General features: G+C 34.5%; 2 long non-coding RNA genes across 2 annotated transcripts; both read right to left on the bottom strand.

Moving 5' to 3' along the window:
* Window positions 1-7,622: 7,622 nt before the first annotated feature.
* On the bottom strand, window positions 7,623-8,821 carry LOC112726860 (uncharacterized). The gene is made up of 2 exons (XR_003165435.3): window positions 8,193-8,821; window positions 7,623-8,019 (listed from the first exon to the last, which is right to left on the bottom strand). It is a non-coding gene; the product is annotated as an uncharacterized lncRNA (long non-coding RNA).
* A 3,064-nt stretch (window positions 8,822-11,885) lies between these two features.
* On the bottom strand, window positions 11,886-13,042 carry LOC112726859 (uncharacterized). The gene is made up of 2 exons (XR_003165434.2): window positions 12,456-13,042; window positions 11,886-12,282 (listed from the first exon to the last, which is right to left on the bottom strand). It is a non-coding gene; the product is annotated as an uncharacterized lncRNA (long non-coding RNA).
* Window positions 13,043-15,648: the final 2,606 nt, after the last annotated feature.

The raw sequence follows: 15,648 nt of genomic DNA, 5'->3' as shown, positions 1-15,648 counted from the left end.
AATAAAGATAGTATATAATAATCAGGTTTAATAATCAGGTTTATTTTACGCCACTAAATCACAAAAGTATATATATTCACATAGTATTAAATACATAAATTTATTTCAAGATTCCTAAAAACAAATCCTACCCCTCTAAAAACTCTAACTAACAAGGCGAGGGGAAAATAAATCCTAACAACTCAACTTATAAACATATTCCTCTGTGCTCTCGCAGCTTGACAATGAGCCTTTGCACCTGTAGCTGAAAGGGGTGGAGTAGGGGGGTAAGAACTGGGAAGTTCTTAGTAGGGTCGGGGTTAAAAGTTAAGTTCATTTTGCCATTATTAACCGACCGTAACTAACAACAAAACACTTATAAGCATGAATAATAAAAGAACTCAGAAGTCAATCAGTCATGCAGCACACACACACAATCACAGAGTTACGTAGCACAGAGATATGCGCAAACAAGCATGATGCATGTCTATTCCTATCGCAGGTAATGACCTCATTTGTCAGTTTCGACCCGCACCCGACGCAATCCGACTCGCAAGTCAGATAAGGCATTCCAGCGGCATAACCTCTGCAAGTTTCTACTTTTTGCAGGCGCTGATTCTCCAGCTGAAGTATGCCGAACATGACCTCTGCAAGTACTTGCAGGCGCTGATTCTCCAGCTGAAGCATGTGACACTTTCTCCTGGAAGCCATTCCCTATACACGGGCATTCCCGTACAATTTCTCACATAAAGCTCACGGCTTAACATTTTCACATCAACACTATAAATATTTACTTTCCGTCACCCTCTTGTGACCTTTTAATTATTTCATAATCACACGTGCCGGTTTGTCTTCTCTTTTTCTTTTAAAACCAAAACTAATCCCCCTTTTCTTTTTAACACAAATTCTTTAACATTTTCCAAGATGTCGCCAAATGGAATCATTCAATAAAAACTCAATTACTTTTGAAGTTCACTAAAATTCCTCCAAATAAAATTCTCGAGTCAAATTCAAAACATCAGTCCCTTTTCATTTTCAAATCAAACTTAAACATAGTACTTTTCTTAAATAATTTAAAATCATAAAATAATTCTTTTCTAAATAAATCGAACTCAGAATATATACTTTTCTTAAATAAATTAAATTCGACATATAACTATTTTTTGAACAAATCGAAAATCAAATAATACAATTTCTCAAATCCAATCTTTTCTTGTAAATAAAATTTCAAATAAATTCTTAAGGTTTATAACAAAATCTTGGCGGCACCTCCCCTAAAATCCGGACTCTGCCATCCTTTTCGGGTTCCATCCAAACTATTTTCCACACTCTTCTCAAATCATTTTCAATAAATCAAACCGGCAACTTTTAACATTTTCAAATTATCCTACCGTAATCCAGAAATCACAATCATCAGAATAACTCAGTTCCTGGCTGCACTTAAATCCTTCAAACCTCAAACTTATCACAAATATCAATATAAATTAAATCGACAGGTAATCACAACATCAATTCACTTATCAAATACCAATTTAGCCGGTGAAAATTTATTAAAACCCTACCTCCGTACAGAAATTACAACAACGAAAATTCTGGAGAAACTTTTCGTCCGAGCTGCTAAAGAGAAAAACGCCAGAAATCGTCTGTGCCTCCTAGAATTCCAATTGGCCGAACTCAAGAGAAAGAGGAGTTACATCACCATCAACTTCTACCGGACAAAAATAATACCAATATGTAAAGAAGAAAGATACGAACACTTTTACCGGACTGAATTTTTAATTGGAGTTACGAATCTCAAGAAATCGAAACCAGAAGTTTTACGGTGCCATGATTTCTCTCATTCTCTCTCACGGTTTTCTTTCTCTCTCGGTGCATTCTTTTCTTTCTTAACGCTAAAAGGGAGAAATGAGATGCTGAAGATGATGATTAATAAAGATTAGGAAGCTTAGGTGTCGTTAGTTTATATATATATAAACAAATATGTGTCATGGAAGGAATATCATTGGTTTAATAATATACATGCATGCATGCATAAGCCATGTGTTGGCTTTTCTTAACTTTACTATCTTAATGGCTTCGGTCAATAATAATAATAATAATAATAATAATAATAATAATAATAATAATAATAATAATAATTTCTCTCTTTTTTTTAAATAAAATAATAAATTATGAATAACTACTTATTTAATTTTTTAAAAATTCGAGGTGTTATATTCCACCCACCTTATAAAAATTTTCGTCCTCGAAAATTGATATAAGATGGAAAAGATTCATGTATTCTTCCTTTTTAAACATGTCAAAGAAAAACAAAAAGATTTAACATGTTTAGTTTTCAAACGTGAGAAAAATAATATCGCATGAAAATGATTGAAAAAGTGTAGTGTGGTGCAGTGGTTTTATGAGAGGTTTAATGCAAGTTAAACTTAGAATCCAAAGACTTGCAATTTTAGCAAATAAGCTCAAGTTTAAACAAAGAAATTCAAAATCCAGAAAGAGAATGATTGAACATCACAGATAATGGTTACAAGAATTTGAAAAGATGAGTAGAATCGAAATCAAACATGAGTGCACAAAATAGAAAATCCGTCAGAAAGAGAGTTAAATTGTATCCTAAGGAGAAATCTGAGAAAAGAACTTGGACAGGAACAATAAAAAAAAAGGTAGTAACATAAGTCGAAGCAAATTCAAGCTGAATTACCAGGTTCACAAATATAGATAACCAAGGTTCATGACAATGTCTGTGAAGAATTAAAGATTGATTATTGTCCCAAATCTAGCTCAAAATCAAAGGGTACAAGATGCTCGAAGAAGAATATAAGCAATGTCAAGGATAAAAGTTCAGAAAAGATCCATCTGCAAGCGATCTATTTTCTTTAGGCCATTTCAACGAAGAGAACAGTCTGTTTTTTGTGACAACCGTATCTCGCAGAACTATTGTATTTGCTTGTCACATCTAGAAATTGCTCATGACATAAACAAGCTCATGTTTAATCAAAGGAATACAAAACAAATGTAGATACTGAGAATTATGCGTTGCATTGAAAGAAACTCAAAATCAGATCGAAGGGTAAGGATTTATGAAGAAGTATACAAATAATGATAAGGATGGATAATCAAATCTGGTTTTGAAAAGAATTAAAACAAGGGATGGAGGAGATGAAAAATAAATGAATAAATAGTGAAAGAAAAGATGACACCAAGTTACCTAGCACGAATAAAGAGTAAACGAATCCAACCCCTAGGACGTAACTTCTAACGTTCCCAAACCTCTTGATTCGCATAACCTATTATTTCTATTTTGTCTATGATAATCTATTAGTGTTTCCATATACATGAATCATTAGTATTAAGTTGGCCAGACCTAATACCATGAGAGATGCAACGGTCGACTAACAGCATTAATCAATAGACAATCATGCATCTGAAACTCAAATTTTTGTCACTAGGACAAGTCCTACTGCATGATAGACACTCAGAGTATGCAGTGAAGCATAGTCAGTTCATTTCCAAGTACTTGCAGAGGTCATGTTCGGCATACTTTTCAGCTGGAGAATCAGCGCCTGCAAGAAGTAGAAACTTGCAGAGGTTATGCCGCTGGAATGCCTTATCTGACTTGCGAGTCGGATTGCGTCGGGTGCGGGTCGAAACCGACAAATGAGCTCATTACCTGCGATAGGACTAGACATGCATCATCATTGTTTGCACATTTGCATTTGATTGTGTTAGCTTATCTTGTCTCTCTGTGATTGTGCTATTTGTCTTATTGCTATTTCTTTGTGTGTTGATTTGTTTTTTGTGCTATTAGTTTGTGTATTGAGGTGACTAAGAACTGAGGTTGTGATTGAGATTTGTCTTGAGTTCGGAATTTAAAGAAGGTAATTAATTATATAAAGTAATAGTAAAAAATATTTTCAAAAGGTTTGATAAAAATATAGTTTTATTGAGTAAAGTTAATTATTTGCAATTTATTACATTACTCTTACGGCATTCCCATCCCTTACTGAGAACGCGTGGTTTGTTCTCACCCCAAAATTTTTCACCCTTTCAGTGACACAGGTTCGAAGACTCAGTTCGAAGTTGTGGACGATTATTAGTCTTATTTGAGTTAAGTTTATGTGTTGAGTCGCTTTTGTGTAATATTTATTACTATTACTAATTATGTGATTATTATTACTAGGTATTCTTTGATGAATGATTCTGATTATTAACAAAAAAGATTTTCTTTTGGAATTTTCTCAAAAACTGAAACCCAATATTGACATTGCATAAGGATATGTGTCAAAGGAGGGGTTTAGGTGTCATGTTTCCTTTCCTTTCCCTTTTCTCTTTCTTAATCCATTCGGTCATAATAAATGGCATTGGATGATAACTCATGATTAAGTGCCTTTGGTTAATAAGGGAAAGAGACATGTGTTATGTTTTATATATGCATACATATGGATATAAGCCATGCTTCTTTTTTCTTTTCTTATGGCTTCATTCTTTCTTCCTTTGATTCCAAATGGTTCCGTGAATGATAAGAAAATATAGTAATATAACATAATATAGTAATTATAATAATAGAATGAAACTAAATAATAATAATAATAATAATAATAATAATAATAATAATAATAATAATAATTCTTTAATTTATTTTTTTTGAATATTTTATTATAATAATAAAAATAATTTAAAAATTTTAATAAATTTTAAATTCAAAGTATTATAAAATTTAATTTAATTATTTTTAGGAGAATAAATTTTTTAAATAAAATAATAAATTATTATTTAATTTTTTTAAAATTCGGGGTGTTATATCCCACCCACCTTACAAAAATTTTCGTTCTCGAAAATTCGTACAAACAAAAGATATTTGATACTACTTTATTTTTTAAACACATTTAAGGAAGAAGCAAAAATATCTCAGCATATATACATATATACAACTTTCAAATACTTTGATGGTCATATGGCATAACAAGGGTAGAAATGTGGTTGCAAAGTAAAAGTAACAAGGCAGATTCGATATAAGAGATAACATGGTTCGATCATGTGATGGTAAGGCAAGATAACGAAATGTTATAAAACATGCATGGGGTTAAAATGATGTGCTTAACGTCCACACACTAATCTAATCTCACACCAACTGTAGGCTTCAATTCCAAACTTCAACCTGAGGTATATTCGCCACTCCAAAATGTACTTTAACAAACAGATTATTCGTGAAATTCTCAACCTCATCATATACTTCGCGACCCATTACTGGTCAAAAATCTAACTTCCGCAAACTTCTTCACGGGACTCAAAACCCTAAAACATCCTGTGATGTCGCACGCTTACAAGCTCCACCTTTTGTGTTCACGAAACATATCATAAAGAGCTAACGCACCACTTGCTATGTATAACGGTCGCACGTGACATCAAAACAAATCTCAAGTCACTAAAAAGATACAAGACCTTAGAGAAAGAACAAGCAACTCGGACAAGGTTCACAAAGATTTCAACGATTCACTTTGATGCATTAAACAAGTCCAAAAATTACATCAAAGAATATACGAGTCAAGAAGAGGAGTTTAAATAACACAAGGCAGATATCTAAGAAATTTAAGAGGACATATGCAATTAGGATCAAATGAGAAAGCATATGAATAAGGAACAAGGTTAAAAAATAATTAGTTAACTTTTTAAGAAAGAAATCTCGAATAAGAAACTCTCGGCAAATCTTGAAAGAATAGATTCGTAATCGAGTAGAATCAAGAAATTAACTCCTAATGTTCCCAAAACCCACGATTCACGTTACTTATTACTTCTATGTCGTCTATGATAATCCATTAGTATTTCCATATACATGAATCATTAGTATTAAGTTGGCCAGACCTAATACCATGAGAGATGCAACGGTCGACTAACAGCATTAATCAATAGACAATCATGCATTTGAAACTCAAACTCTTGTCAGTGGGATAAGTCCTACTGCATGACAGACACTCAGAGTATGCAGTAAAGCATAGTCAGTCCATTCCCAAGGCTCTAACAGGGACGAACTGCAGAGGAACCGACGAGAGGTGCGGATGCTTTTATAGCTGCGATGAACACCATGGCTGAGGCTGTGCGTGAAACGGCAACTGCTACTACGCGAGCAATTGACCGTTTAAGGGAGAGGAACGGAGATCGTAACGGACGACGCAATGGTGAGCGTGGTGGAGACGGTAATAATAATGAAGGTGCTGGAAACCACGATAACCCCATGACACTGGCAACCTTTCTGAAAGTAAATCCGCCCAAGTTTAAGGGGACGCTTGTTGCAACTGAAGCTGACAATTGGTTCCATGGTATCGAGAAGTCATTGCGAGCGCAACATGTACCAGAAAGACAGTACGTGGAATTTGCGACCTATATGCTGGAGGGAGAAGCTGAACACTGGTGGCATGGAGTGCAACGCTTGTTAAGACAGGTGGTGGAAGAGATTGACTGGGATACTTTTAAGGAGGAATTTTACAAAAAGTATTTTCCTAGAACTGTTCGTGATGCTAAAGAAATGGAACTGATGCAGTTGACGCAGGGGAATATGTCAGTGGCAGAATATACTCGAAAATTTGAGGATTTGTGCCGATTCTCTAAGATCTGTCAGGGAAACCCAGATGATTTTGAAGAATGGAAGTGTTTAAAGTACGAAGGAGGACTTCGCGACGAGCTGATGCATTCATTAGTCCCGCTGGAGATACGGAATTTCGCAGAGCTTGTCAATAAGAGTCAGCTGATGGAAGATTGTGAACATAAGATGGCAGCGTCAAGGATGGGACATCCAAGCTTACCGCCAAGAAACTTTAATAATTTTCATAGGCATGCGGTACAGCAAAAAGTTGATTTTAAGGTACCAGGAGTACCTATGCGAGGGAACCAACAAGTTAGAAACTTCCCTACGCGCTCTACAACTGGGAATGGAAATAGGCCAAGGCAGGATACCGGTAAGCAACCTCAGCAGCAGAGTCAGGAAGGCCCAACGTGTAGGCAATGTGAAAAGAATCACCCTGGTAGGCCTTGTTATCTTGGACTGAGAGTCTGCTACCACTGTGGTGAACCAGGGCATATAGCAAGCAATTGTCCAGAAAAGTTGGTACGAGGAATAGCTAAATCGCAACAACCAAGGAGGGTATTTACAATGACTACTGAAGATGCTCGTACTCGGACTCCCTGACCCAAGGTCAGTATTGTGTTAAGACTCGCTCCTTAACTGCACTTTATGTTTCTGGTGCGTCACATTTTTGTATTTCTTTAACTGCTATACGTAAGTTGAGACGAGATGAGAATACACAATATACCTGAGGACTAGAAAATAAGATAAGAACCGTTTACTCGCACCTGCTTATAGGTAAAGGAAATGTTGAGGGCAAAATTTTCTTTTAGGATGAAAATTTTCGTTTATAACAATTTTCGAAGACGAAAATTTTTATAAGTGGGGTAGGGTGTAAAACTCCGAATTTTTTTTAAAAAATTAAATAATTGGTTATTTTAAAAAAAATTATTATTTTAATAGACAAAGTTTAAATTGATCTTTTTTTTATTATTATTATTATTATTATTATTATTATTATTATTATTATTATTAATAATGTTAAAAAAAAAAAAGGAAGTGGCCGAAGCCATTTGGGAAAAAGGAAAAGAAACTTACTTATATGCATTTCAGCATATGTATATATACATATAACCAAAAGAAAGAAAAGAAACGTGGCTTGTAAATATATATATACATATTGATATATTCATGACACCTAAACCCCTTATGTGTAACCTTTTCCATAAATCATCATCATTAACACCTAATTAGCATTGCATGCTTTATACTGGAGTGGTACAAGAGAGATAGAACCGAGAGAAGAAAGAAACCGTGAGCTTCCCAAAACTTTCCGGCTTCGATTTCTTGTGATACGTAACTCCAATAAAAAATCTAATCCGATAAAAGTGTTCGTATCTTCCTCCTCTACGTGTTGGCGTTATATTTGTCCGGTGGAAGTCGACGGTGACGTAGCTCCTCTACCCCTTGAGTTTGGCCAACTGGAGTTCAAACCAGAAAACCAATATCAATCACAAAATCAATATCAATCACAGCTTCAATTCAAACTCATCATTCAGTCATTTCAAACAATCATAAATTATTTGCAAATATCCACTAGACTTCCGTGGCATTCATAATTTAAAACAGTTAATTTCAAAATAAAATCCCCTACCTTCGTATGAAATCAAAATCATCGAAAGCTCCGGAGAAGCTTTCTGACTGGGTTGCTGAAGGAGAAAGCGTCAGAAATCGTCTGTGCTTCCTAGAACTCCAGTTAGCCGAACTCAAAGGAAAGAGAAGCTACGTCACCGTCAACTTCTACCGGACAAAAATAACACCAACACGTAAAGGAGGAAGATACAAACATTTTTACTGAATTAGATTTTCTATTGGAGTACGAATTTAAAGAAATCGGAAAAAGAAGATGTTGAAAGGTCACGGTCTCTCCCAAGGGTTACTCTCGGCTCTCTCTCTCTTTTTTGAAAGTTCAACTCGGTTATGAGCTGAAAAAAGAAGATCAAAGGGTGATAGAAACATTGCATAAGGATATGTGTCAAAGGAAGGGTTTAGGTGTCATGTTTCCTTTCCTTTCCCTTTTCTCTTTCTTAATCCATTCGGTCATAATAAATGGCATTGGATGATAACTCATGATTAAGTGCCTTTGGTTAATAAGGGAAAGAGACATGTGTTATGTTTTATATATGTATACATATGGATATAAGCCATGCTTCTTTTTTCTTTTCTTATGGCTTCATTCTTTCTTTCTTTGATTCCAAATGGTTCCGTGAATGATAAGAAAATATAGTAATATAACATAATATAGTAATTATAATAATAGAATGAAACTAAATAATAATAATAATAATAATAATAATAATAATAATAATAATAATAATAATAATAATAATAATAATGCTTTTATTTATTTTTTTTGAATATTTTATTATAATAATAAAAATAATTTAATTATTTTTAGGAGAATAAATTTTTTAAATAAAATAATAAATTATTATTTAATTTTTTTAAAATTCGGGGTGTTATATCCCACCCACCTTACAAAAATTTTCGTTCTCGAAAATTCGTACAAACAAAAGATATTTTATACTACTTTATTTTTTAAACACATTTAAGGAAGAAGCAAAAATATCTCAGCATATATACATATATACAACTTTCAAATACTTTGATGGTCATATGGCATAACAAGGGTAGAAATGTGGTTGCAAAGTAAAAGTAACAAGGCAGATTCAATATAAGAGATAACATGGTTCGATCATGTGATGGTAAGGCAAGATAACGAAATGTTATAAAACATGCATGGGGTTAAAATGATGTGCTTAACGTCCACACACTAATCTAATCTCACACCAACTGTAGGCTTCAATTCCAAACTTCAACCTGAGGTATATTCGCCACTCCAAAATGTACTTTAACAAACAGATTATTCGTGAAATTCTCAACCTCATCATATACTTCGCGACCCATTACTGGTCAAAAATCTAACTTCCGCAAACTTCTTCACGGGACTCAAAACCCTAAAACATCCTGTGATGTCGCACGCTTACAAGCTCCACCTTTTGTGTTCACGAAACATATCATAAAGAGCTAACGCACCACTTGCTATGTATAACGGTCGCACGTGACATCAAAACAAATCTCAAGTCACTAAAAAGATACAAGACCTTAGAGAAAGAACAAGCAACTCGGACAAGGTTCACAAAGATTTCAACGATTCACTTTGATGCATTAAACAAGTCCAAAAATTACATCAAAGAATATACAAGTCAAGAAGAGGAGTTTAAATAACACAAGGCAGATATCTAAGAAATTTAAGAGGACATATGCAATTAGGATCAAATGAGAAAGCATATGAATAAGGAACAAGGTTGAAAAATAATTAGTTAACTTTTTAAGAAAGAAATCTCGAATAAGAAACTCTCGGCAAATCTTGAAAGAATAGATTCGTAATCGAGTAGAATCAAGAAATTAACTCCTAATGTTCCCAAAACCCACGATTCACGTTACTTATTACTTCTATGTCGTCTATGATAATCCATTAGTATTTCCATATACATGAATCATTAGTATTAAGTTGGCCAGACCTAATACCATGAGAGATGCAACGGTCGACTAACAGCATTAATCAATAGACAATCATGCATTTGAAACTCAAACTCTTGTCAGTGGGATAAGTCCTACTGCATGACAGACACTCAGAGTATGCAGTAAAGCATAGTCAGTCCATTCCCAAGGCTCTAACAGGGACGAACTGCAGAGGAACCGACGAGAGGTGCGGATGCTTTTATAGCTGCGATGAACACCATGGCTGAGGCTGTGCGTGAAACGGCAACTGCTACTACGCGAGCAATTGACCGTTTAAGGGAGAGGAACGGAGATCGTAACGGACGACGCAATGGTGAGCGTGGTGGAGACGGTAATAATAATGAAGGTGCTGGAAACCACGATAACCCCATGACACTGGCAACCTTTCTGAAAGTAAATCCGCCCAAGTTTAAGGGGACGCTTGTTGCAACTGAAGCTGACAATTGGTTCCATGGTATCGAGAAGTCATTGCGAGCGCAACATGTACCAGAAAGACAGTACGTGAAATTTGCGACCTATATGCTGGAGGGAGAAGCTGAACACTGGTGGCATGGAGTGCAACGCTTGTTAAGACAGGTGGTGGAAGAGATTGACTGGGATACTTTTAAGGAGGAATTTTACAAAAAGTATTTTCCTAGAACTGTTCGTGATGCTAAAGAAATGGAACTGATGCAGTTGACGCAGGGGAATATGTCAGTGGCAGAATATACTCGAAAATTTGAGGATTTGTGCCGATTCTCTAAGATCTGTCAGGGAAACCCAGATGATTTTGAAGAATGGAAGTGTTTAAAGTACGAAGGAGGACTTCGCGACGAGCTGATGCATTCATTAGTCCCGCTGGAGATACGGAATTTCGCAGAGCTTGTCAATAAGAGTCAGCTGATGGAAGATTGTGAACATAAGATGGCAGCGTCAAGGATGGGACATCCAAGCTTACCGCCAAGAAACTTTAATAATTTTCATAGGCATGCGGTACAGCAAAAAGTTGATTTTAAGGTACCAGGAGTACCTATGCGAGGGAACCAACAAGTTAGAAACTTCCCTACGCGCTCTACAACTGGGAATGGAAATAGGCCAAGGCAGGATACCGGTAAGCAACCTCAGCAGCAGAGTCAGGAGGGCCCAACGTGTAGGCAATGTGGAAAGAATCACCCTGGTAGGCCTTGTTAACTTGGACTGAGAATCTGCTACCACTGTGGTGAACCGGGGCATATAGCAAGCAATTGTCCAGAAAAGTTGGTACGAGGAATAGCTAAATCGCAACAGCCAGGGAGGGTATTTACAATGACTACTGAAGATGCTCGTACTCGGACTCCCTGACCCAATGTCAGTATTGTGTTAAGACTCGCTCCTTAACTGCACTTTATGTTTCTGGTGCGTCACATTTTTGTATTTCTTTAACTGCTATACGTAAGTTGAGACGAGATGAGGATACACAATATACCTGAGGACTAGAAAATAAGATAAGAACCGTTTACTCGCACCTGCTTATAGGTAAAGAAAATGTTAAGGACAAAATTTTTTTTTAGGATGAAAATTTTCGTTTATAACAATTTTCGAGGACGAAAATTTTTATAAGTGGGGTAGGGTGTAAAACTCCGAATTTTTTTTAAAAAATTAAATAATTGGTTATTTTAAAAAAAATTATTATTTTAATAGACAAAGTTTAAATTGATCTTTTTATTATTATTATTATTATTATTATTATTATTATTAATGTTAAAAAAAAAAAAGGAAGTGGCCGAAGCCATTTGGGAAAAAGGAAAAGAAACTTACTTATATGCATTTCAGCATATGTATATATACATATAACCAAAAGAAAGAAAAGAAACGTGGCTTGTAAATATATATATACATATTGATATATTCATGACACCTAAACCCCTTATGTGTAACCTTTTCCATAAATCATCATCATTAACACCTAATTAGCATTGCATGCTTTATACTGGAGTGGTACAAGAGAGATAGAACCGAGAGAAGAAAGAAACCGTGAGCTTCCCAAAACTTTCCGGCTTCGATTTCTTGTGATACGTAACTCCAATAAAAAATCTAATCCGATAAAAGTGTTCGTATCTTCCTCCTCTACGTGTTGGCGTTATATTTGTCCGGTGGAAGTCGACGGTGACGTAGCTCCTCTACCCCTTGAGTTTGGCCAACTGGAGTTCAAACCAGAAAACCAATATCAATCACAAAATCAATATCAATCACAGCTTCAATTCAAACTCATCATTCAGTCATTCCAAACAATCATAAATTATTTGCAAATATCCACTAGACTTCCGTGGCATTCATAATTTAAAACAGTTAATTTCAAAATAAAATCCCCTACCTTTGTATGAAATCAAAATCATCGAAAGCTCCGGAAAAGCTTTCTGACTGGGTTGCTGAAGGAGAAAGCGTCAGAAATCCTCTGTGCTTCCTAGAACTCCAGTTAGCCGAACTCAAAGGAAAGAGAAGCTACGTCACCGTCAACTTCTACCGGACAAAAATAACACCAACATGTAAAGGAGGAAAATACAAACATTTTTACTGAATTAAATTTTCTATTGGAGTACGAATTTAAAGAAATCGGAAAAAGAAGATGTTGAAAAGTCACGGTCTCTCCCAAGGGTTACTCTCGGCTCTCTCTCTCTTTTTTGAAAGTTCAACTCGGTTATGAGCTGAAGAAAGAAGATCAGAGGGTGATAGAAACATTGCATAAGGATATGTGTCAAAGGAGGGGTTTAGGTGTCATGTTTCCTTTCCTTTCCCTTTTCTCTTTCTTAATCCATTCGGCCATAATAAATGGCATTGGATGATAACTCATGATTAAGTGCCTTTGGTTAATAAGGGAAAGAGACATGTGTTATGTTTTATATATGCATACATATGGATATAAGCCATGCTTTTTTTTTCTTTTCTTATGGCTTCATTCTTTCTTCCTTTGATTCCAAATGGTTCCGCGAATGATAAGAAAATATAGTAATATAACATAATATAGTAATTATAATAATAGAATGAAACTAAATAATAATAATAATAATAATAACAATAACAATAATAATAATAATAATAATAATAATAATAATAATTCTTTTATTTATTTTTTTTGAATATTTTATTATAATAATAAAAATAATTTAAAAATCTTATAAATTTTAAATTCAAAGTATTATAAAATTTAATTTAATTATTTTTAGGAGAATAAATTTTTTAAATAAAATAATAAATTATTATTTAATTTTTTTAAAATTCAGGGTGTTATATCCCACTCACCTTACATAAATTTCGTTCTCGAAAATTCGTACAAACAAAAGATATTTTATACTACTTTATTTTTTAAACACATTTAAGGAAGAAGCAAAAATATCTCAGCATATATACATATATACAACTTTCAAATACTTTGATGGTCATATGGCATAACAAGGGTAGAAATGTGGTTGCAAAGTAAAAGTAACAAGGCAGATTCGATATAAGAGATAACATGGTTTGATCATGTGATGGTAAGGCAAGATAACGAAATGTTATAAAACATGCATGGGGTTAAAATGATGTGCTTAACGTTCACACACTAATCTAATCTCACACCAACTGTAGGCTTCAATTCCAAACTTCAACCTGAGGTATATTCGCCACTCCAAAATGTACTTTAACAAACAGATTATTCGTGAAATTCTCAACCTCATCATATACTTCGCGACCCATTACTGGTCAAAAATCTAACTTCCGCAAACTTCTTCACGGGACTCAAAACCCTAAAACATCCTGTGATGTCGCACGCTTACAAGCTCCACCTTTTGTGTTCACGAAACATATCATAAAGAGCTAACGCACCACTTGCTATGTATAACGGTCGCACGTGACATCAAAACAAATCTCAAGTCACTAAAAAGATACAAGACCTTAGAGAAAGAACAAGCAACTCGGACAAGGTTCACAAAGATTTCAACGATTCACTTTGATGCATTAAACAAGTCCAAAAATTACATCAAAGAATATACGAGTCAAGAAGAGGAGTTTAAATAACACAAGGCAGATATCTAAGAAATTTAAGAGGACATATGCAATTAGGATCAAATGTGAAAGCATATGAATAAGGAACAAGGTTGAAAAATAATTAGTTAACTTTTTAAGAAAGAAATCTCGAATAAGAAACTCTCGGCAAATCTTGAAAGAATAGATTCGTAATCGAGTAGAATCAAGAAATTAACTCCTAATGTTCCCAAAACCCACGATTCACGTTACTTATTACTTCTATGTCGTCTATGATAATCCATTAGTATTTCCATATACATGAATCATTAGTATTAAGTTGGCCAGACCTAATACCATGAGAGATGCAACGGTCGACTAACAGCATTAATCAATAGACAATCATGCATTTGAAACTCAAACTCTTGTCAGTGGGATAAGTCCTACTGCATGACAGACACTCAGAGTATGCAGTAAAGCATAGTCAGTCCATTCCCAAGGCTCTAACAGGGACGAACTGCTCTGATTGGAATCAGAGCAGTTCGTCCCTGTTAGAGCCTTGGGAATGGACTGACTATGCTTCATTGCATACTCTGAGTGTCTGTCATGCTTTATAACTTGTTCTGAAAACAAGAGTTTATGTATTATATGCATGACTGTCTGATGATTAACGCTATTAGTTTACCGTTGCATATCTCATGATATTAAGTTTGGCCAACTTAATACTGATGATTTGTGTTTACGGAAATACTAATGGGTTATCATGGGCGAAATAGAAGTAATAGATAATGCGAATCACGGGATTTGGGAACGTTAGAGGTTAAGTTTTAGGGGTAAGCTTCGTTTCAACGTATAATCCTTACTTGTGCTAATGTAGCTTGAAGTCATCTCTTCCTTGATTGCTTGTAGTGAAATTCTTTGTTTCGAACTTCTTTCTTGAGATGTGTTTTGAATAACTCCCGACCATATCTTGTGATTCATAAGATATGATTTCTCTCACGTTTGAAAAAATTGAACATGTTAAATCTTTCTGTTTTTCTTTGACATGTTTAAAAGGAAAGTTAGTATGAAACTTTTTCAATTTATATCAATTTTCGAGGACGAAAATTCTTATAAGTGGGATAGGATGTAAGATCCCGTATTTTTTTAAAATTAAATAGTTAACTATTTATAAACTAATATATTATATTGAGATGTAATTTTTAAGAAAACTATTTTTTATTATTATTATTATTATTATTATTATTATTATTATTATTATTATTATTATTATTATTACCGAAGCCTTCTGAAGAAACAAAAGAAAAGAAAATGAAATTTATGCATGTATATATATATAAACCAATGCCACGTTTCCTTTATATAAGCAAAGCACTAATGACACATGATCACCTTTCATTCCATTATTCATCATTCCCTTTACTTCTTCACCGAACCACTTGGAAAAGAAATAGAGAGAGAGGGACGTAAGCTCCATGAAACCGAGAGCTTTTGGTTTTAATTTCTTAAAATCCGTAACTCCAATAGAAAATCTAATCCGATAAAAGTGTTCGTATCTTCCTTCTCTA

Source organism: Arachis hypogaea, chromosome 12 (assembly GCF_003086295.3).
Source record: "Arachis hypogaea cultivar Tifrunner chromosome 12, arahy.Tifrunner.gnm2.J5K5, whole genome shotgun sequence".
Lineage (NCBI taxonomy): Eukaryota > Viridiplantae > Streptophyta > Magnoliopsida > Fabales > Fabaceae > Arachis > Arachis hypogaea.
Note: the sequence above shows the minus strand (reverse complement) of the source record. Positions and strands in the feature narration are given on the sequence as shown.